The sequence below is a fragment of the Patella vulgata genome, chromosome 6 (assembly GCF_932274485.2).
Source record: "Patella vulgata chromosome 6, xgPatVulg1.2, whole genome shotgun sequence".
Taxonomy (NCBI): Eukaryota; Metazoa; Mollusca; class Gastropoda; family Patellidae; genus Patella; species Patella vulgata.
In genome coordinates, this window is record NC_065884.2 from 58,350,298 (window position 1) to 58,372,895 (window position 22,598).

The following is a 22,598-nucleotide window of genomic DNA, read 5'->3' on the forward strand; positions in this document are numbered from 1 at the left end:
GTTCCATTCAGGATTCCCTTGTCACGACCGATGGTATCGAGTTTTCGGATGGAACCCTTGGTAGCATGTTAATAATCACCGATACTTGGAAATGGAAATAAGAGTAGACCGTGGTACCGCTGTCCAGTCAAACTTACATCCATTCACAGACCACTTCATTAGGCCGATTGATTGGTGCAGAAATGTAAACGTTAAACCCCATTTCATTTCATTTCATTTACGAGGTTTCGATAATTATTTATTAGAAACTCATTCGTAGACCCATTATGTGAAAAACGCCATAAAGTTTGTATTAAAAAAGTAATAGTTTTCTCAAATGCACTAGATGGCATGGGGTGTTACCGTGTAATATAGACCAAGCACCGAATTATAGAATTATTCTGTATAAACGAGTGTTGAACAATCGCTTAACTCCGTCTTTAAAATGTAAATTGGGTGAATCCTGTAGATTTTGCGTTGATCCCGGAACCCTTTGTTAATATCACAAAATACAACATAACAAAATCTTAAACAATCTTCTTCTTTACAAAATAAAGAGATGCACCAAGTAGCTGATCTGACCCAACGACCTTTTAAAAGAACATGCGCCCTCGGAGCCTTACATAAAATAGATAACAAGATCTCATAGTCCTTAATGCACTGTTGTCATTATGCTTCATAATGGGAGGGTTACCTTTCAACAATTGTCTAACACTTATGTTTAAAATGAACGAATTAGCGAATCAATATTTAAGATAAACATCTTCTCTATAGAATGGTTCAGAATATTTAAACTCCAGTTGGCGATTAGCCCTGACTTAATTAAAGAAACGTAGAAAAAAGAAGAACCCGGATTACTTAAGATTTAAAAGGCGGAAAATGTTCAAATAACATGTGTATTTTGGCGCGTAATGTGAACAGGCGGTGTAATTATAGTCATCTTTCTTTGTACGCCATTGTTAAATTTTGTCTGTAAGAATATACAACTTAAATATACCCTTTCTTAATGATCGGTATTTCTTGAAAAAAAAACCCGACCCCCCCCCCCCCGACATTCCTAGTCTGGTAGTCAGGAATTGAATACAATATTGACTTAAGTTTTAATAATGCGATTAATAACTCACAAAGCGATAGATACATTGTACAGATAAATGGTATCAGACCTTCTGGAATGCTGTGTTAGTTCGATTCTATAGTAATAAGGATGGGGGTGGGGAGTAGGTCTATTGGTTTAACATGGGCGCTTTAGATCATAAGATCTATCATTGAATCTTGTGGCGTGTTTTAGATTTTCCGCTTGTACGTGACAAGGCGTAGAGCCGCCTGCCAAACTTCGAGCGTATTAGTCGTGTCCTCCCAATGCTAAAGACCGGAACTATACTTGGTAAATGGTAACATGGAGGCACTAGATTATATTTAGATATGATCGCAGTCGTACACGCACTCGAATCAATATCACTTCTATTATTATGGGTTCACGCCCACTTTAACCTAGGGTGATATCGGTGATATCACAATTCAGTTATATTTAAATATGAAAAACACCTTTACTGTAAATTATGTGTATATATCTTGTGTTATGTAGTCTTGTTTAACGGGGATTAACATCCACCTCAATACCGGGTGATATCGCAGACATCCACTCAAACAACACGTATTTAAGCCAAAATGTGGTGCTATGAATAAACATATTTAACAAACGTCTTACACTGTGTTTACATAAAACACAATGTGTTCATACATCGCTTTTCTTACCTACTCCTCCCCCACAAAATCCTTGCACTCAGTTTATTTAATACCCCTTAAATTCTACGTAGGGAGAATTTTGTACGAATCGGACACTCTGTTTGCTTTGGTCGAAATGGAGCAACCTTACACAATCCCTAGATATATTTGTGTTTACTTTCCAGCCAAATGAAAAGAAAAGCTATCGCCACGCTTTCGTATTCTACTCTAACATACCTCTAACTCCTCTGAGTTAAAGCATCGTGTTTCAACAGTGACATTTAAAAAAAAGAAAATAAATTGACCAGCTTGATTTCAAACTATTTTCAAATTATAGCGTATCAGTCTAACCAATTAATTTGAATTCATCATTTGCATCACTTCAAAATATTTATCAATGGGAGAAGTATTCTAATAGCAAAATTCTCTAACGCAGTCAACACGGTTTAAGTAAGTAAAATGCGCAACTAAATCTATCAGCTTCAAATATTATGGCGTATCAATATGACCAATTAAAATCGTATTTAACGAATTGACCAGTAAGATTCTAATTGACATCTTCAAGATTATGTTACACTGACGGGCATGCAAGGGTAAACAGGCTTGTGTTTGGTTTAACTAATGAAGCTTAGCAATCAATGGCTAAATTTCTCAGGCGTTTAAGAGATTCATTAGGCAAACACAACTTCTGGCGGTGATTAGGTTTGCATAGTTCCTTGAATTCCATCTCAACGTGGCTGAAATAAGCTGAGTGGTGTAGAACTGCAGACATATTCCAGAAGGTTGAATCTGTTTTCTGCGATGGTATAGCAATTTGTAGTAGATCTGAAAATCATGAACGTTTGTATTTTATTTTGTGTTTTTGAAAATTACGGGTTTTTTTTGTGCAATAGTACAAGTAACCTTAAAACCTACAATTATTCATTGGTAAGACCAGTATCACTAATCAGCATTACGTTTGATTTTATGTAAAATCTTCAAAATACATAGCTCCTTCCGGCTGGCTAAGTGATGTTAGATGTCCACGAAATAGGAACCTTGCCGTTTGCGGACATATCGAAGACTATCGCCCTTACAGGCATATGGCTCTAATAACCTGGAGAAAAAAGAAACCCGATTACCAAGGATAACAGTCCGCCAACCAACACAAACAGAAGGAAGACAGTGGGGAGATACCTACGGGGATAGCGGAGAGATAAGCTAGAACGCTGTTTTGTCCGTAACATTAAATGATATTCCGACCAGAATTCTCCCGACGAACTAAAACGCCACTGCTAAATCCCCTCAAGGATTAAATATCTTGGGATTTGAATCGTAAAAATAAAATCATTTAACATAGACTAAGTCGATATCAATCCCGTTGACATGAATGATCAGCATGTCTTGGCTGTTACATCATCTGTCCACCCCACGTTGTTATATCTAATGAGACAAAGTATTGTGATTATTAGCTGATGACTTTATATCCCAAGGGTATGCTACACAACAAAATTGGTAACCATTGACACGAATTTAATTCTTGGATGTAAATTTAATGTGAGATTTTAACTTACTGACTGACCTGTAAAACATTGCACACAGTGACAATGGGGGAGGAAAAAATAACATTTTACATATACATTTGAGGACCAGATATGGGATAAAACATTCTATATGTTTCTTAAAGACTATGCATTCTGCCAGTTTAACACACCCATATCCATAACCATTGAAGACATCCATAAGATGACGAAATCTGTGACTAAAACTAGTTTTACATGAAAGATATTTGAATTTGACCCGTGTACTAGTTTCGATTACGAAAAAATAAGCAGTCATTCGTATTGTTACAATAATTGGTGGAATTTTACATACACTGTTGTTGAGTTTTTATTAAAAACGTCTTTAAAAGAGGAAACAACTATTCATCTAGTTCTTTTTATTATGTATTTCATTTATAAGTTTATTATAAACAAACTCCTAAATGTTAAGATTTAAATTAAAAATAACTACAAACAAAGTCGCAATGCACATTACTTTCTAGCATGTTGTTAAAAGAGAAAACAACTATTCATGTGGTTCTTTTTATTATTTATTTCATTTATAAGTTTATCCTAAAAGTTAAGATTTAAATTAAAATATAACTTCCAACAAACTTGCAATGCACATTACTTTCTACCATGCTGATGTTAATTTCACTTCACACCTATACGTCACGTTTACATGTGTTCACGTCACATCTTCCTGCCTTTCATCTCTCTCAGCCGATTTTAATAAAAGATGGCGACAGAGGAACACTGATTCATATCGCTAACTTTATAGTTAATTGTTATAGAATCAAAAGAAATTCTCGTAAAAGTTTTTTTTTTCTTATGGCAGCAACAATGTTTTGTTTTTCTGTATATGATGCCTTCAATAATTCTATCTGTCATTTATAACGCTAGGAATTTTGTATTTTTTCTCCGACTTCTTTTCATGTGGTGATAAAGATGATGATTTTTTATGATTTTTATAATGAAGCCGTCAAGATTAATTTTTGTCTGATTCTGAGATTCCAAGAACGATTCATAATGTCTAAATTACATAGGTTTTGATATTCATGGCCGACTAATTAACAAGTGTATATGTACTAACAAGAGTGCTAGTATCGCAGGAAAGGAGTGGGATTTAACGTCTCCAAGCAATACCTCGGTCATTTTGAGACAAACATATAGTTTTCCTATGGCAACGAGATGTTTTGCCTGGGCAGCTGCGTTTTCATATTCGAACTGTCAAGAGTTCTATTATGGAAGGGAGACACGGTGGTTAAGTGAGTAAGACGCTGGCTCTATAGTCTTGAGGTCGTGGGTGCGCTCCCGGTGTTGGCCGAGAAAGTTCATCGGAAGTTTCCGGCTTGGTTTCCCCTTATCAGTGGTGCAGGATGGAGGGCCCGACAAGAACACCTGTCTAGTCGTTCGGATGGGACGAAAAACCGAGGTTCCGTGTACACATTGGCGCGCACGTAAAAGATCCTTTGACAGTTGAAATTCGATGTAAGAGTAGGTCGTAGCTCCGCTGTCCGGGCACAATTGCCCTTATAGCACACTGTATGGCATATGCTCATCTTTATTAGCCCAGTCTGTGCAGAACATTAGGACGTTAAACCCTTCTATTATGGATAACATGGACACGGATGGAGATCAGACTGTTTCATCCCTGTCAGGAGGCCATAATGTTTAGTCTATCAAGTAATAATGATCTGACACCTGATACATGAGGGACCTGGGGGCCTCTTACGTCACAAGGGCTTTAAGTTGTCAAACATCAATTGACTTTCAACACTTCACTTAGCTAATTTGCGTCTCAACATTTTAATTCTACTTAATTCATTAAGATTACAAGCTGATGGTATTACTACACAGTTCAGTAACATTGGATAAATAGATCTGGGCGTCATCTATCGTTACACTACTATACACGCGGATTATTACCAATCGGCTGGTGAGTGTTGTTGGGTGATTAAAGTTCGAGCCTGTTATCAACGCAACTGGGTTCCGATTCATATACTGATTAAGGAATCGTGAATTAGCCTCGGGCGTTGTTGAATCATTTAATATTATTAAAGAGTTTCGCTGCTTACTTACGCATCATAAATTATAAATTTGATTTAAGTACCGGTTCAATTTAGTTTAGCGAACTGCATTGCTTACTTTGCTAGAAGTATAAAATTTAAGTGAACGCATTTAATATAGAAGAGTTTCCCTGCTCTTAAACGCATGCATCATTAATTATATATTTGATTATAGCTTCGGTTATCTCAGCAAATAGCATTGCTTACTTTACTTCAAGTGTTTACTAAACGTATATGAAAATAAAAAAAAAAGAATCTATGTGCAACAACTAAATGGCTTACTATTTAGCTATATATCTTCCAAATTCGACTTTCTATATTTAACTAAATCCACGTCTTTTAAAGTCCGTGGTATAAAGCAGTTGAATATTTATGACTAAAACTGATTTTCTTTAATATTTTATTACCGCATATAAAGTCAGAGTTGGAATACAAATATTGTTGTTCGACGCCAGATACAGCGACATGAACATAGACACAAAGCTTATGAAGTGGATTGAGATTTGGGGGAATGGAAGTCATGCAGACAGTCAACATAGTGTTACTAACAATGACGTCAAACTCAAAAGCAAGATTCGCTTCTCTCCAAATCTTTTATCAAGTAAAGTTTAATCTTAAGAATGCTGTGTCGTAAATAAAACCCTACTAAAGTAGTACGCCTAATGGCATAAGGCGCCATTTTTGTCCCTTTTTAAGCACATATTTTGATACTTTAGTTTCGGAGAAAAAGATCAGCAAAAAAATATATATTTTCTAGTTTATAACCACCATTTGAAATTAAAAAAAATCTAAGGAAACCTGTCGTTCTATTAGAACAATCGATCTTATTTAAATCTTGAACTATTCTTATGACATCATGGAAACCGAATATCGAAAATGAAACAATAAATGGCCATGCTCTATGGCTTTAAGTTCAGATCGTGAGCGCCTCATAAGATCTAGTATATCCTAAACGTCTTCAAATAACAAAATATTTTAAGACATCACCTCAATCATGTCATAGGTCATGCTTTGTCTACTTTGTAATTTGATTTCAATTTGGAATTAAAATTGTTTCCTTCTCTGATCGGGATTCAGTCAAGAGTTTTGACCACAAATCGCCAAGGGTCGAAACACGCCCTTGTCTGCTCCAGGTTTGTTTAGTAAGGTCGCCATATTGTTCCCTCACGTAAAGGTAAATCTTGCTACATATCGCGAACACTCACATGGCATGGTGTTGAGAACCAGAACAAAAGAGTCCTTTAAAGTATCCTATCGGTCCGAGTTTGGAACATGCATGACGCCTTCAAACACACATTAAAGGGATAAGTTTAAGGTGACCTAAGTAGATTTAAGGATTTGGTAAATGTCTTGACCCACGGCGTACCCGATGAACTCCTTGAGAACATGCTTTTTGTATTTGGTTGTGAAATGTTCAACTCTTTTTACCGTGCATGTCTTTTGGTTTATGTATCTATTCGTCCGTCCTAAGGGGGAAGCGTCTCACGGAATGATCAAGCAGGCGTGGTCTTCTTGGCCTATTCGATGAACATTATTTCAAACGTGCACAGGTGTCATCTAACGCCCCCCACCACCACCACCACACACACTCCCCTTTAAATAGACCAAAGAATTCTATGAATAAATTGACAAAAATAAAACAGATAAGAATAAAATAAAATACCTCGATCACCAGATATACAATATCTGTATATCATAACTTATTAATCATTTCAGAGAGCGCTTTTCTTTATATTCACTTCTATTGTGTTTTCTGTTTTGTATTTGAATATGTTTAAAACAAAAAAAAGAACATTGCCAGTGAAGCAGACATTTATTTGGTTTTCGTTCCATTGTCTTTGTGTTTTTTAGCTTTAAATAATTGACATGCAGATAACATTACATCTGCAGGAAGAAGTTACACACCAAGGCGCCGTCTACCGGCTATACATCATTTTTGAAACCAGGAGACTTTGGGTGTATCTAAGAATTATAACTATAAATCATAATCTCTTGTTAAAGATACATATATCTTAATTTATAAAAAATACATAAATTGGCTTGAAAAATATGTAACTTTGTCGATAAGAGTCGGCTTGTACTTTCGTATTTCGTTTTGTTATCTCCAGCAATGTGTTCTCCAAAACAATGGTTCGTTCAATTGCGTCATTAATATTTAATGATCACCTATATAAATTTCCATGCAAACAAAATGTGCCATTTGTATTTGCAGTCTTTCGGGGTAGGTAGTCGATTTATGCTTTAAAAGTTCTTAGATAGATTCAAGAAAGCTCAGACATAATTATTAATTTTTTATTGGAAGATTTAACCACCTCTGACAAGTCCTCATAAGATGTAGGTAATATCTGATTAAAGCATGTTGTTTGTCACCATGGTAATCTCTGTATTAGGTAATATGATATAAAAGGGATTTTATTTTGACTCCTTTTACCTCAAGGCTAAATCCTAATTGGTTCTTCATCTTCCATGTCAGCCTTATACTAAATCCATTTAGTACGCTTAATAGCAATCCTATTCAATTTTAAACATGTAAAAATTGCCATATTTGGCATGTTAATCTTGCTTATCCAGCAAATAATTTGTTCTTTTATCCCCAACTTCATTCAATCATTGCTGAAGAATACAAATCACCAAACTTTACATGACATGTTGTCACGTGACTTCCCATCATTTAGTTAGCGTCTAAACCGGAGACGTCCGAATGACATCCGGGTGAAACAATTAGACAATTATAATGTATATGCATATATATGAAAGTAATGTAAGAATGATCAAGTAGGTCTTTTTACAAGAGCTGGGATTACGTCTCGATGACGTTTCAGATTAGTTTAAAGACAAATCGTTCAAATTCCTTACTGATTTTAATGAATGGAAGTGAAGAGAGGTTTAAAGTCTCGTTAACATTAATCATGACACTTTAGACTATCAATTGTTAATTTTTACAACAATGGCTAAATGTTAGTCCTGAACACTCCGATCATGATCTCTTACAAAATTCTTATTCGGTTAATCAACTCAGTTTTTGAGAAGCTATTGGGCCATTTCTCATTTTTGACATATTTAGCTTCACGACATTACATGGATCTACAAAATGTAATAATTACACCAAAGGGTTTGTTTCAGGCAGATGGTGAATATAGGACGACCACTTTATTCCGAGGCACCCTTTCATTTTAGGATTTTTTCTTGATCTTAAGTAAACCGAGGTATTATTAGCGATGATACCGCCCAATTCTTTTAGTTTTGAAGAATAAGTTGAAGTAAAATGCTCATTCCTGGTGATGATTTTTCAAGATAATTTGTTTAGAGGGTTAATAATACAGGTCCTAAAATAGAACCCTGAGGAACGCCACAATTAAGCTTAACCTTGAGAAGAGATGTTTCTGTACTAGATTACTGTTTGGTGGCAATAGGACCCTCTGCTAGTTCTGAAGAAACTTTTGTTCCTAAAAACAAAGTTGAGACCAGATTTTTTAAGTGCTGGCTTGACCACAGTCATTTTAAATGAGTTGAGAATAGTACCAACATAATATCGTAAACTAATTAAGGATTAGTAATTGTAATATATTTAGCGCCCAATTAAACCCTAATCGTAACGCCCTCCCTGAAACCTCTAAAACAAAGCGAAGTTAAGGACACATTTTTTTACTTTAAACCTTTATATGCTGCTACACATGGGACTAGAGGTCTCTACGTGTACATATTGTTTATTTATAACACAAGATGTTGTATGATTATTAGTTGATTTAATAGAGACCAGGTTAATCAGAATCAGTCGCTTGTTATAATATCAACATGGTATACAATTTATTCGGTTAGCCAGGTGGTTCACAGATATTTCAAAAAAAATAAAAATACTTACTTTTTTACTTACTAGACCATTATTACAATCTAATTAACTTTTATAACGAATGTACAGACAAGATATCGGTATTTTTATCGCGCGCCGAACTTAGTTAGGGAATGTTGTTGAGATAGATTCCGTCCGTTCTCCCGTCCCGATTGTTTTTCCGGTGCATATCTCATAATCCGTTTAGGGTATCGTTATGAAACTTTGTACACATATCAATCTTTTATGTCGGTTTTAATAGAGCGGGATTTTGATGACTGGGTCGTCCAGTTAAAAGGATTTCTATGAAATCAGATGCACAATGTAAACATCAAGTGGCCATAACGAACGTTAAAATTAATAAACTTGAATATATTTTGGACAAAAAATGCTTTAAATATGTATACTTGTGGCTTGGTATTTTCTTAAATAGGAAGATACAACTACTACTTGTTATTTGACTTTTATTTTGGCATGTTCGCCCTTTAATGATGGTAGCCATGTATATCAAGATGGTGTATATTTCATTCTGTTAATTATGTATATAAACTTGGTGTATATTTAACTTATATGTATATCAATATACGTGACTAAACAACATACGATTGAACATTTTGTTCCCCGGTGACACCTGTTATAAAAATGGACGACTTTCTCTTAAAGTGGGCTTAAAATAGATTTTGGTTCAAATTTAGCGAAGTATGGGTTGCTTAAAATGGCATCGATAAAATGGGTTCCAGTCAACACAACTAGGCTATTGCCCATTTGATTTGTTTGAAGCGGGGATGGGGGTGGGGTGATTAGTTTCTCAGGCTTATACATACGGAGTAGGGCTCTGTCTAATCTTGTGGGGGTTTCTGGATCAACCTGTTTCTAAAGATCCCTAAGTGCAAGCGAATTATTACCTTCCAGAAAGTAGTCCCGCATTACTTGTATATTATATATACTTAGTAGAGAAATGAGTTGTTTCTCTTTAAATAGTGTTGATAATGTCGAGTCGAGTAACAATATTAAAAGGTTATGGAAACAATATGCACATATGATGCAATTTTTTATATACCACGCGACCTAATTGGCTCCAATCATATCTCAATGGTTTACAGATCTCCAGGGGAAACACGATGTTTCAACTGACTTTTAGTTTTATTAGTATGTCTGAGTTACAACATAGGCTACATATTTACTATGGGATCCTGTGGGGTAATATTGGCTGCTTTGAATTAAGATATAAGCGTATCATTATTGGTATATAACGACTCCAATAGGTTAGTCTTTCCCTCGCGTTCATTGTGAAGATGGCTCGAGTTATACATGGAATATCTATTAAGGAACAGCATTATATAACAGGACGCAGTTAAACATTATATTACCAACTTTGACCCACGATATGAAGAGATGTTCATTGTGTAAATTACATTAAAAAGTAAATCAAGAGGCAAGAAAAAGATACATTAATCAGTAACACGGGGAAAACTTATGGATGAAACAGTGATACGGGGAAAGCTTATATTAATGAAGCGGTAACACGGGGGGAAGACTTATTAATGAAACCGCAACGGGGAATATTTATTAATGAAATAGTAACACAGGTAAAAACTTATTACAGTAACACAGGAAAACACTTATTAACGACATAGTTTCAAAGGGAACCATGATTGGTGAAATAGTGTAACACAGGGAAAATCTATAGCTGATGAAATAGTGTAACACAGGGAAAATCTATAGCTGATGAAATAGTTATAATGGGAAAAACTTATTACAGTAACGCAGGGAAAAACTTATTACAATAACACAGGGAAAAACTTATTGATTAACACGGGGAAAAGACATATTTATGAAATAGTAACTCGGTGGGGTGGGGGACGTATCAATGGAAAGCCATAGGCACATTATAGTTTTAATTCACTACACAGAATCATATATGATACCATCTAACACGAGACAAGAGTGGTTATTATGGAGTTCTCCCTATAAACTATAATGCAATTTACACAAGGCAGTATATTATGTAAGATCAGTTCTTTATGGCCCAACATTTGTAAGCTATGATACAGTTATGTAGAAGAGGCTATTTAATGTAGATGTCAATCGGAGAATCATAACTAATTGTGAATCAAAATGATGGGGTGGGGGTATCTGTCAAGTTTACGTCATGTAAATTACGACCTCGCTCTTTTTAGATCAACTACCTTTTGACATTTGGATGTCTGTACTTTTCTTAAGATTTTAGTTTTACAGCCTTCAAAACTACAATTCGTGTAGACGCGATTTCCGCACATTTTTCAATGACGTTTTACGTAAAACCTGGATTAATCATTTCATGTTAGGCTTTTCTTATATCTTTCTCTTTCGGGAAAACAAACTTAAAGTGCACACATTTTAGATACCCGTTTCACTGACAAAATGGTTTTAAAAATATTTCATGGTGCACATAAGTCGCAGAACAAAAGAACGGAAACTTATAATGTCGACTTTGAAAGGTGCCATTATGCTTTTCTGAAATTGTTATTTAATAGTTTTGCGTTGGTGGTGATTTCTTTCCGTAAAAAAAACTTGGCTCGTGTATCAACCCATTTGTCTTTTGTAACCTATCCTATTTCCGAAGTAGACGTCTTTAGCTTCTGTAGGATGTATGGAATGACCACCCACACTAACTACTTCCTGACTTCCATTAGATCCATTAATGATGAAGCAATCTTCTGTTACAAAACCTATTCTTAAATTTACAGAAAAGAAAAGATCTGTGATACCAAAATAATTTTCTGCTTTGTTTCACGAAAGTAAAGAAACGATCTTGGTTTTTGTTAAATTTTTTCTTTCGCGAATTAAGAGGGAGTGGAAGAGGATATTCGATGTATCAAAACCCTTTTAAAATGTCTCCGGTTCTTTTGTATTCCTTGATTTGAAACCACAAAAATGATTTAAAATGGCGGAAACGCGGAGCCTTTAGCGACGTCGAAAAACCTCCGATTTGTTCATATGGTGCATTGCATGCATGTAATAGCCCAAAGTACATGTTTTATGTGTTTTGGTTTTCTTTTGTGGTGCAACATACGGTTGTCATAGTTTTGTCTGAGGTTTTCAAGAGCTACCACATGTCTGTTACAGCCGTATGTAATATTTTCAAGCTACATTGTACATACATAAATGTAAACCCCTAGACTATTGTGATCGCGCGACTTTGGTAAATGATTCAGGTGGTAGTGTTCGGCTTACACGTGTATTGTATCTGTGGAAATATCTACACAATTCCTACAAATATGACCAAGGTATGAACTAAGGCGTCTTGTCTATACCAACAGGAACCCAGACTTGAATTTCCATACATAAGAACTCGACATTGGTATTCCTGCCCTTTCCCCTTCATACGTAGCCGCCATGTTATAATGTAACGTCATAACTCTATTAAGGACTCCGCCAAAACTGAAACTAAAAAAGAGTAAACAAATTTGTAGTTTGATAGACAAGAATTGGACCATGTAGATGTAGTGATTAATTCTAGGAATTCGTATTCCTTTGTTCGTACTTGTGATGATGTAATATGGAGTAAAATTTACTTTCTGTAAATAACGCATCTAATCAAAAGAATAAAAAAGAGCGGAAAACGAAATTGCGTTTGAATGACCAAGATTTAAACTTTGTGTTTAAAAAGAAAAATTCTTACAACACTGTCCATATATAGTTGCCATGTTGTAATATGACGTGGAACTTTACTATTCGCAATAGAATTATTTAATCTAAAGAAAAAAAGACAGAAAAGAAAATAGAGTAAACAGATTGCAGTATTTGTTATTTTTGTCAAAGATTTCAACTTTTCCTGTTATGTGTCGTTTGACGAGAAGCAGACGATTTACATTAAATGTCATTAGTCCTGATGATTGGGTAATTAGGCTTTATCAAAGTCTATTCGCTTCAGTTCAAGTATTGTTTTACTTTTATGACGGTCTGAAGAGGTCAACTCTGTGTGTTTAAACTTGATAGATCCAGGGGTAAAAGCATATCGTGTAGACCAAGGATGGTCGAGAAACGACCCAAGTTTGACTCGATCGTCTGTCTAGAAAAAAATAGATGCATTATGCAGTAGTTTATGTTTTGTTTTTACCCTTAAGGTGATATTTAACTGTGTCTGTCACCAGGAAATTTAACATTTTAGTTTTTTAATTGCCAATTAATGTGAGTACGTAACTACGAAAGTTTCTTTTTAGCGGGTTTAATTTTTGAATAAAAATACACGAATTCGTTATACATGTATGTGTGGAGAGGTACAACATCCTTTTTATGTTTGTGAATTTTCAAAGTATATGAGAAGTCGCAAAATGTGTTACAAAATAAGTTAACCCAACACCGTTCTCGACACCTCTTCCTTATTATATATATACGAAATTGATTATAAACATTTACTCCGAGTTCTCCGAGTCCTCCGGTTTCCCCACTGCTAAAGACCCTTATTGAAATAAAATTAAACCATGTTAGTGCCGAAATGACCTTGTTTGTTTCGAGTTGACGCTAAACCCTATCTCTATCTATCTATGTTTAAACAACATTATTATAACTAACAATATTCTTTGTGATTTTGTATTTACACGAGCTTTGTAATATATATATAATATGTAGGTTTAAACTTTAAATACCCAAACGTTCAGCCTTTAAACTTCTAGATACAAAGGCAACAGTAAATCATTGTATCTCCACCACTCTCTCTGTGGGCGATTAGCTACTGCATGTTCAAAGGAATCGGATCATAAATTGAGCATATAATAGCTTGGAGGATATAAATCAATCACTCTCTCGCCAGCTTGTCCCTTTAAATACGAAACGATCAATGAAAAGAAATGAAAAATGAGGGGCATAAAATTTAGACACACGGCTATTCTGTTATTAGATTTGATGTGGTAACTGTATTTCAGCATTTAAGATTAAACAATCTGTTTCCATGATTATTTTGTTCGTGTTGACTTGAATTAATTGTCTTCGTTGATTGTCTTTCGCTTCGGTTCTGTAATCCTTTATACTTCTTCGGGGGCTAAAGCCAAGACCTCGTAGTGCTGGCAACGAGCTGCCCAATCAACTGAAAATTTCAATTTGCTTTGTCACCGTCTTTGATGATGTCATTTATCAAAGGTTCGTCTCTTGCAAAAACCGCAAACAAATTTCAAGTAATTAGGGGGTTTCTTTCAGCAGTGATTGTTGGGACAGCAGTGCTCCGTGGTCTGTCGCCATGACTGAACAAATTTTTCATAAAAATACAAGTTAGATTGCATTTCAAACTGAAAATAAACCCAGCAAAATGAAACAAAAATAAATAGAGAATTCTATATGAATAGTTCATGAAATTTATAGGTAGTAACCTCACTACTAAATGCCTATTATATCATTCAATTAACAGCGGTGCTACTGCCTGCTCTTATATCGAATTCCGGGGGGGGGGGGGGGGTTAGCGTGTGCGCCCTGCATCATAAGGTGTGTCATTGAGTCAATTGGCGTGGTTTCGATTCCTTTGTCCTTTCGATGACAAGGAGTAGGGTCGCCTGTCCAACCTCGTGGGTTTTCTCCGGGTCCTCCGGTTTCCTCCCACTGCTAAAGACCCCTACGCGCAAGCGATTTATTGAAATAAAATTGAACCATATGTTAGTCCCGAAATGACCTAGTTTGTGTCGAGTGTACGTTAAACCCCTTTTCTCTCTCTATATTTATATCGAATTCCAACTGTCAGGGGTTCTTTACGTGCAATCCATTTTGTACATGTTGGTTCGCTAACACGGATGTCTCGGGTTCGCTCCAGGTGATGGCCGATAAAGTACCCGGGGATTTCCCTACTGTGGTTTCCCCTTGTCAGTGGTGCAGAAGTCGTTGGCACCGGAAGAATAACCGAGGTCCCATGTACACATTGGCGTGCACGAAAAAGAACCCTTGACAGTTGGAATTCGAATTAAAAGTAGGTCGTAATACCGCTTTTTCGGACAAAATTCCCGCATAGCACACCATATGCCCGTTCTCATAAGCTCTGTCTGTGCATAATAGTAGGACGTCAGTCAAACTCCATTTTATTCAGTCTTCTAGCACTCCGAAAGAAGCACCCCTTTAATTTGTTTTAATCAATGTAACTTTTACACACTTCACATGTCAACTCTGACATTAAAAACTCCACAAAAACACCAGACATGCACTTAATAGTATTTGTTTATTTGTTTTACTTTACAGTCCTACTCTACTTTCTCTTGTAATGAGAACATCTTTACATGTGCTCTTGTCAATTCTCTACACAAAAAATCCAACAAAATGAAATGAAAACATCAAATAAAAGCCGTAAATGACATTTGAAAGTAGAATTGTAACATAGATAAATGAAACCCCAAAACTTTATGGATTTACTATACTTCTTAGCTTATTTCATGCATCGTTTCAATACTCTTCCGGGTTATCTTTATTGCTTGATGACACTATTTGTCGAATTTTGCCTTGTTACTGGCGCTTCCAACTATCCTAGGATCTTTAACGTTTTGTCAATGGTATTCACGACACCTAGGATTTTCGTCCCAATGTCAGCCCCTATACCGGCTTTACAGACAACCGGAATCCAGACTGAAAATTCTCGGCTAACACCGGGATCGAACATGGGGCCTCCTGGTTAGTGAGCCAGTGCCATACTCACCGAGCTACCGCGGCTCCACCACCCCAACCCTCAAATACATGAGAAGTGATATCAGATGTTGTATTTTAGAAAGAATAAAAATACCCGTCTTGTGCACAACATGCGTCCGTGTGAAATGAAATGAAATGAAATGGGGTTTAACGTCCTACTGTTATGCTCCGAACTGGGCTAATGAAGACGGGCATACGCCATACAGTGTGCTATGAGGGAAATTTTGCCCGGACAGCGGCACTACGGCCAACTCTTATATCGAATTCTAACTGTCAAGGGATCTTTTACGTGCACGCTAATGTGTAAACGGGACCTCGGTTTTTCGTCCCATCCGAACGACTAGATAGCTGTCCTTGTCAGGCCCTCCGTTCTGCATCACTGACAAGGGGGAACCACGACGGGAAATCAGGATGAACTTTCTCGGCTAACGCAGGGATCAAACACCCGACCTCCAGGCTAGCGAGCCAGCGTCTTACCCACTTAGCCACCGTGACCCCTCTTTTTAAGTATATGAATAATCGGCCTAAAAATACCTCTATAGCAAATTTATGGTTATGAAGTTGCTCAAATTGACTAAGGACTCAACTAAAAGGTATTTAATAAGGCTCTACAAACCTATATATAACACTTTTATTGCTAAATGATGCAGTTTTGGGACATGAAGTGGTATCAGCTGGTTTAGAAAAAATCCACTTATTTTTTTTTAATATGAATATATGCATATTAGGATCGTGTAAAAACCTAAATCAACTTTATGTTTAAATGAAGTAGTTTTTCAGCTTGATTTATGAGGTTTATAAATACTATTTTTAATCTTTTGTTATGACTGTAATAATCTTTTAGCAATGATTTATTTCGACGAATGTTTTTGTGGAGTGTATATTAGAATATGACCATAGTACCAACTATGATATATGGCCACCATTTTGTGAGCACCTATACCTATATGCTACGTAAATTATATAACTTATATACATTTTGCGTTTCTGCACCGACCGGACTAATGAAGATGAGGAAGTTTAACTTAGTGGTATGATGGTTTATATTCTTCTGATATCTGTTTCAGTCGAGTAGATTAGAAATAAATTAGAAATGAAATAAGGTTTTTAAAGTCTTACTTTTCTTCACCGATTAAGCTAATTAAGACATGACTACGCTATGTAGGGTGATAGGGGGAAATTTTGCCCGGACAGCGGCGATCCGGTCCTTATCTAAAATTCCAGCTATCAAGGGTTCTTTATGCCAATCAATGTGTACACCTTTTCTTCCTATCCGAACGACTAGATGCTGTTGCTTGCCAGACCCTTCAGCCTGCACCACTGACAAAGGGAACCCACACCGAATAGACTAGAAAATCGGGACACACGGGAATCTTTATGTTTGGCAGACCTCGAAAAATAAGGACCCAGTTTTGTGATTAGTCCTATTTATCGACGAATATATACATTTGGAGGCGGACCACCATTAAATTTCCACATCTCGGTACCCGGTACCCGTAGTTCGTCTATTTATAGCAATTCCCTCTCTGTCTTTGTTCTTCCCTTTTTGATTTTATGGACGAAGAGGGTTTGAATTAACATTTTCTGTCAGGTTTTGGTAAATATTGATGACTTAGAGGCGGAAATATAACAGAGTTATTGGGTTTGTTACGGTGATATGTACGGCGAATAGCTACATATTTTTAGTATGCTTCTTGAGGTTTGTGTATCTCAAAATTTTGGTGGTCAACCTCATACAATTTTTTGGTGCAAAGACATGACTGTCGGTAGTGGAAAGCGTTTTAGCCCATCGGAAATTGGGGGAAAAGTTGGAGTCGGGCAAAGAGGCCAGAATTAACATTGAAGTCAATTGTGGTCTGCTTCCATTTATCTTCATGAATATCGCCCCTTTTCCTTAGAAACGTCTGATTATTCACAAAATATTTTATTCTATTTTATGTAGCTTTGGAGAATTTCTCTCGGAAGTCTGCAGTCCATCCCCTCGAACTACTGCATACTGCGCATATTTTTTGACAATGACCGAACAGTACCAAAGCTAAGATATAATTACCATTAGTTTTAGTCTATAAAAGTACCTAAACACATGACCACCACAGTTCCAAGCAATGATGTATTACCCCCTTTAGTATATCAATTTACCTACCTACATGTTCTAAGTAAATTATATAAGATAGTAAACAATAAAGAAACTCGCACTATTTTATCATACAACTTAATTTTCTTTTGATATATTCTGCTTGTCTTTGTTATAAATGCGGCCAAACAACTCTCGCTTCTGTCTATTATAAATAACCACAGCACATTTATTACAAAACCCGCTGACATTCAACAAAGCCCAGTTTTTCTAGCTCATCTCTGGCTTATCTACCTTGACTGTAATTACGGTACGGTGGCGCTGTGTAACATCGTTTTATCGTTTGCGTCTCAATGCATGGCTTTCGCTAGTGGCTTATTTATCGTCTGCTCTTCTACTTCCCCACCGCCTTTTGGCTAATTTATCGTAAACTTGTGGAGTTGAGTGACTAAAATAAATGAACTTTTATCTTGACGGACTGATTTTTAGTAGCGCAGCCATAAACACTTAATATCTGATTGGATTTTAAATTTTTATTAATGTTTATTTATAATGGAGTATTTTGAAATAAATTCACGAGGAAGATAATTTAAAGGTAAGCACTTTTTAACAGTTAATTAGATCAAGATTTGGAATTTGATTATACAGTTTACAGAATTTAATTTGTAATTAATTTAAGGAAATGTGTTATATGAGTGTAAAATTAATAATTTGCGTGTAAAATACAAGTTTTAAATATTTTGATTTTGAAACGAATATTTACACGACTGTACAGCTGTTGGACGTGCACTTCGTATAGGATGGAAAATGCATGAACTTGACAGATCAATCATATACCTGTCACCATTACTAGGTATTAGTGTGCATTTAGAAAAGAAAACGTACTAATCTATCATATAATTTCCTGCATTTTAAATAAGGAATTTTGATTGTCAACTTATTAAGAAAAGTTTAAAGAATGGAAACAAGTTAGTCGTATTTGAAGAATGATGGAAGCATTATCTTTGACAGTAAAAATACCAAGTGTTTCGAATGGACGAATTTATATTCAGAGTGTATGCGACACAAATTTAATAAATATTTAAAGCATAACCATAATAGGTGTATTGGAATTATACGGTATTACATGACAATAACTAATGACAGGTGTTGTGCCCGAGCTATAGTTACCTCTCTAGAAAACCATCATAATCTTAAACTTGTGTTGTTATTTTGTGTATAACAATAATTATTACATGGACATTCGACGAATCGTGAAGAGCAAGTACAAAATAAACAAATTTGAGTGATTTTTAAATCATAGATGCCAACTAGATTTGTCAATAAATATAAAGAATGGGGGATGTCGTGTACGAGGCAGTATATGTTTGTTTTACCAGGAACATCTGGTACCACTTCCCAGTTTTCCTGTAGTCACACGGCAATCAGATTTTGTTGTATTTTTGTTTAAATACTACACTAAGAAAACATGTAATTGTAAAAGATTGGGTAAATTTAAAAAGGAAATGAAATGAGATGGGGTTTAAAGTCCTACGGATCTGCACCGTGACCAGGTCATGGGACTAAGTAAAATGAAACGAAATAATTGTGTTTGATTGGCTTTAGGTACATATAGGTTATATTTATTAATATACTATGATTTCTTGTAATCCATCATCACCAGGTAATAGTAAGTATATACCTACCTATATGTAAAGAAGTAGATCAGCCCTAAGGGATATTGACTTAAACTTTCTATAAGATTACAGACATATACTACAGTACAGGACTTGTTACATGTTTAACTGCAGATCTTTTAATACTTACAGAACATCGCAGTATTTTACACGGGATTAAAACTTTGTGTAAATTTAAAGCGACGAGAGAACACCTGATATCACTTATCATTTGTATTAACTACATTAGAAATGAAAAAGAGTTTAACGTTTTACTTATCTGCACTGACTGGGTAATGAAGACGGGCATACGCCATGCAGTGTGCTATTGGGAAATTTTGCCCGGACAGCGGCTCTATGACCTATTCTTATTTCAAATTCTCTCATAGCACACTGTGTGGCGTACACCCGTCTTCATTGACCCAGTCGGAGCAGAAAAGTAGGACGTTAAACCCCGTTTCATTTCATTTCTGTTTTGCTATACACGGTTGTGAGACCTTTTGGTGTTGCAAGGAACCTGTAGGCTCCTTATATCTGAGATTCAGGTCCACCTTCTGGAACTAACTTTACAGGGACGGACTTTCTAAGGTTCTGAGGAGGTTCAAAACTCTGGACCTACCTCCTTTCTCTAAAAATGTTATTTTATAGCAGCTTCAGCATTTTTGTGATTCGGCTTTTTGGCGTCTGAAATCCAATTCCAAAACATAGCTACAAGCATGGACTGGTATCTTTCTCGTGGCACTGTATCCTCGGTCTTCCTAGAACACCAGATACCACTTTTAATTATTTAGAAATCCCTCCCAGCTAGAACTTTGCGTTTTTCTTCTGTATGTTTTAAATCGCCCCAAACGTTTTACTACACTTACTTGAGACTACAAGCGGGTTTTTAGTATAATTAAGCGGGTTTTAAGTATAATTAAGCGGGTTTAAAGTATAATTAAGCGGACTATTATAACACTTGAAACCAGCGATCATAAAGATTTCCTTAATGCATAGGTTCTCGTTAAAAGGAAGCGATACAGAATTGCTCTTGGCTTAAGGGTATTATTTGTCTAACGTTTTAGACCAATTGTCCCAATTCATCAAATTAATAGTCTACACCCACTCACATTTTCAGAAGTTGCTCTTAAACGATATTGTCCAGTCAGCAATTAACGACGTACGATACACGCTCTTTCTCTGATAACTATATTTCAACTGTTGAATGTTGATTATTATTATTCTAAAGAATCCATGATGATGTTGAACATAAATTAGACCACATCAAGTACGGTTATAAATTATCTGGTATTTGTTTAAAACCATCCAGCACACTTGATCGGTACTTGTCCGTTTTTGTTCACTTTTAGTAAAACAAAGAAGACATTTGGGATGATAAAAACTAGTTTATTTTACTTAATAGAAATCTTTTGTTTTCATCAAGTGGGGGAATCTTAAATGCTCTTGTTTTAAACGTGCACTCTCACTTTGGATCCATACGATGTCCAGTAATATTTTTATCCTTGCTATAATAGACATTGCAGAAAAACTGCACAAGAAAATATGGACAGAACAATTTATATGTTAATGAACCTAAACGATAATTCATTTGGCTTTAAATAACAATCCAAAGGAGACATGCTTTCTTTCATTTTAATCATATTCTCGCTATATTAGTTAGTGCCATTGTTTCATTTACTAGCTGGGATAATATGTTCTGTAGGCTTTGAATTATCCCGTTCATTAAATCAGTGACAGACCTAGGGGCTCTGAAGCGTGCACTGTTAAGGGGACCGTTCGCATTAGGGACCCCGAAACATCAAGCTTCGTTAGTTTCATGGTAGATCTGACCCTGTAATCATCGTAGTGGATGTTTACTGACTCTTAATTGAAAGTTCCATCTAACAGTCTTTTCTTGATTTACTAACACGAGTGTTCCACATTATAGTTGGAACACGTTCTTTACTGATCGTTACGTAAGTCTAAAATAGTTACTAATGTGTGGTACTATTATTACTAATTTACATATAATTGTTATAACAAGCCATGTTTATACCATTTCAACGGTTCAAATCGCTCTTCCAGAACTCACTCAGTTTTGAAAATAAATCTTAGTTCTGTTATAGGCTTAGAATCTGGTGAAACTGGGACTAAGATTATTTAAACGGAGACATGGCGTGTGGCAAACCGATATAACGGATTATCACTCAAATATTTGGCCGACATGTTGATGACTATTAGTGCCTTAAAACCTTCAAATGTTCTTTGTAACGAGTGCAGCTCTTTAGTGTATCATTCCAAAAATGTCGTAATAATTTCGCCAGTCTTTCATAATAGGCCTACTATAAAACCATTGTACATTTTATAACGTTGCTGTATACAGAATACAGTTACAGCATTGTCCCAAATTCTTAATTATCTTTATATTCAAGACGCGTGTGTGTAGTAGTTTTAATGGAATGTAAAAAGGAGGCCCCATCCATAGAATGTTAGTGCACATTGATGATTTGAAAGGTATGTTTTCTGGGGGAAGTTATTCGCCCCACCCCACACACACAGGTGAAAATAAGAATGATCATAATATGTGAGCCTCAAATTGATGGTCGAGAATGTTACACTGTTTTGTTTTCAGCTTTGTTTCCCTATACTAGTGGTGCAGCATGGAGGGCCCAGCAAGAAACTGCCGAGGTCCCGTGTGCACGTTAGCGTTCAGCTAAAAGAACTCGTTGACAGTTGTTTTTTAACGAAGAGGATACCGAAACTCCGCTGTCCGGGCAAAATGTCCCTCATAGCACGCTGCATGACGTATGTCCATCTTCATTCACACGGTTGATGCAGAAAAGTAGGACGTTCAGAGCTATTTCATTGACGTTCAGAGGTATTCAGAGACATTTCATTTCACGTTAAAGATGAAGAGTAGGACCTAGCACCGCTCTCATGGCGGAATAACGTGCATTTTGTGCAACGCGACCCCGATCAAGTGACATGTGTGCTATAAGTAGTCCATTCACCTTCACATAAATCAGCCATTTTTATTGAGGCGACTGTCAGCATCTTTAGTGTCGATAGACCATAAACAACTTGACATAATAATAGTAAACACGGTAGGATATCCATATGCTTGAC

At 36.0% G+C, this 22,598-nt stretch overlaps 1 protein-coding gene across 3 annotated transcripts in view; it reads left to right on the forward strand.

Annotated features, from left to right (window-relative positions):
• The window catches only part of LOC126824440 (lactadherin), a 138,747-nt gene that overhangs the window by 13,776 nt on the left and 102,373 nt on the right, over positions 1 to 22,598 (forward strand). For 2 of the 3 annotated variants that reach the window (XM_050553669.2, XM_056101836.1), the window contains exon 1: positions 18,174 to 18,433. The exons of the other annotated variant lie outside the window; for it this stretch is intronic. The gene's annotated coding sequence lies outside the window, so the exon portion shown is untranslated. Of the gene's footprint in view, positions 1 to 18,173; positions 18,434 to 22,598 lie in introns of those variants that run through there. 3 annotated transcript variants of the gene reach the window in all.